We start from the raw sequence: 2593 nt of genomic DNA, 5'->3' as shown, positions 1-2593 counted from the left end.
CAAAATCAAGACCAAGGTAATGAAGACGATCATGTATGAAATCCCATCCTCATTGCCGATGATAGGGATCGATGCATTAGACAATATGCTGTGCCACTTTCCAGTGAGCTAAATCCAGGAATTAGAAGGCAGATATTGAGGCAACCCAATTTGAATTGAAACCAGTGATGTTTCAAATGCTCCAAACGATGGGCCAATTCAGTGGTATGCCCACGGAAGGTCCACATCTCCACCTTCGATTGTTTATGGAGGTGAGTGATTCATTTAAGATAGTCGGTGTGACTGAAGATGCACTGAGGTTAAAGTTGTTTCTGAACTCGTTGTGAGATCGAGCATGAGCATGGCTCAATTTATTACCACCAAGTTCCATATCTACATGGAAAGAATTAGCAGAGAGATTTTTGGTTAAGTATTTCCTGCCTAGCAAAAACGCTAAGTTGAGGAATGAGATCACAACTTTCCAACAATTGGATGACGAGTCTCTGTATGAGGCTTGGGAGCGATTCAAGGAGTTACTTCATAAGTGTCCTCATCATGGGATTCCTCATTATATATAGTTGGAGACATTCTATAATGGTCTCAATGCACATACAAGATTGATGTAGATGCTTCTTTGAATTGTGAAATTTTGTCTAAGTCTTATAATGAGGATTCTAATATCATCGAGAGGATCGCGAGTAATAACTATCAATGGCCAACAAATCGAACAGCTTCAAGAAGACCTGTAGCTGGAGTTCATGAAGTTGAGGCCCTCGCTTTGTTATCATCTCAAGTATCGTCTATTTTCTCTATGTTAAAATAGTTTACCAATAATAGTGCTAATAATTTTGCAGCTCTACCACCAAGTCTATTTGAAGTAGTTTCCTGTATGTACTATGAGAAAGGTCATTCTTTTGAGAATTTTCCATCAACTCCTGAATCAGTGTACTATGTGGGGAACCAACATCAAAATATGAGTGGAAAAAGACCTTAGTGCAACTTCTACAATCCTTCATGGCATAATCATCCTAACTTTTCTTGGAGCAACCAAGGAAATGGACAGAATAACAACTTATTATAGCATAGACCCAACCAATCTCAAGGGTTTAATTAGTAAGCTCCAAAGCCACCTCAAGTTGAGGCATCAAATAGTTTGGAGAACTTGTTGAAAGCGTACATGGCAAAGAATGACGCATTGATCCAAAGCCAAGTAGCAACATTGAAAAATTTAGAAAACCAAATCGGTCAGTTAGCTATAGAGCTTCATAATAGACCACAAGGAACCTTGCCAAGTGATACTTAGAATCGAAGAAATTTGGGTAAAGAACATATCTAGGCAGTGGAATTGCGAAGTGGTAAAATTCTGGAACCCCGATTGATTGATGTCGAAGATAAGCCTGTTGAGAATAATCAACTAGTTGTTGAAATTCTTACAACAAAAGAGTCAAAATCTGTAAAGACTGACAAGGTGACTCCTAACTTAGTGAATTTATATACTTTAACATCTTCTTTGGATGCAGATTTACCTACTCAGAAGAGTTATCCGATTCAACCGAAAATTTCATCACCTCTATATTACAAAGATTGCAACAACACAAGTAGAAATAAGAGGTTCAATTCAAGAATTTTTTGGATGTTTTGAAGCAGTTACATATCAATATTCCGTTTATGGAGGATTTAGAACAAATGCTGAATTATGTGAAGTTTATGAAGGATATACTATCCATGAAGAAACGACTGAGTGATTATGAGACTGTTGCCTTGACAAAGGAATGCAGTGCGTTCCTGTAGAGCAAATTGCCTTTGAAATTGAAAGACCTAGGAAGCTTTACTATTCCCTGTAACATTGGTGAATCTTACTATGGTAAAGGTTTGTGTGATTTAGGAGCGAGTACCAACTTGATGCCGAAGTCTATTTTCAAGATGCTAGGGATAGGTGAAGTAAGACCTACAACCGTGACACTTCAGCTAGCAGATGGATCTTTACCATATCCCGAGGGAAAAATCGAGGATGTTTTGGTAAGAGTCAATAAATTTATTTTTCCTGCTGATTTCATTTTCTTAGATTTTGAAGCAGATAGAAAGTGCCGATCATTCTTGGAAGACCTTTCTTAGCCACAAGAAGAACGTTAATTAATGTGCAGTAAGGTGAACTCACCATGCGAGTTCAAGACGATCAAGTAACCTTTAACATTCTTAAAGAGATGAAATTTCCTGATCCAATAGAAGAGTGTTCAATTATGGAAAAGATAGAAACCTTAGTTTCTATGGAAAGCAATTTTGAAGAAGATCTATTGGAGAAAGCCTTAGATCTTGACCCTTTGGAGGATGAAGAAGGTGAAGAAAACATGGCTTTGATGGAAGCCAATCTGAGAAATTTTATTCAATCCACACAGTTTGAATCGTTAGAGTTAGAAGTCAGAGAATTTTTGCAACTCAAGTTTTCAATTGAAGAACCACCTAAACTCGAACTAAATGTACTTCTTTCCCATTTAAAATACGTTTATTTAGGTGACTGTTCCACTTTGCTTGTGATTATTTCAGTAGAACTGATGAAAGACCAAGAGGAGTAATTAATTGATGCTCTAAAGAAATTTAAGAAAGCAATTGGTTG

The 2593-nt window shown here is 37.2% G+C and overlaps 1 non-coding gene across 1 annotated transcript; it reads right to left on the bottom strand.

The window, feature by feature from the left end:
• Positions 1–434: 434 nt before the first annotated feature.
• On the bottom strand, positions 435–541 carry LOC121231284 (small nucleolar RNA R71). The gene has a single exon (XR_005929346.1). It is a non-coding gene; the product is annotated as a small nucleolar RNA R71 (small nucleolar RNA).
• Positions 542–2593: the final 2052 nt, after the last annotated feature.

This window comes from Gossypium hirsutum, chromosome A06, assembly GCF_007990345.1.
Source record: "Gossypium hirsutum isolate 1008001.06 chromosome A06, Gossypium_hirsutum_v2.1, whole genome shotgun sequence".
NCBI lineage: Eukaryota > Viridiplantae > Streptophyta > Magnoliopsida > Malvales > Malvaceae > Gossypium > Gossypium hirsutum.
Note: the sequence above shows the minus strand (reverse complement) of the source record. Positions and strands in the feature narration are given on the sequence as shown.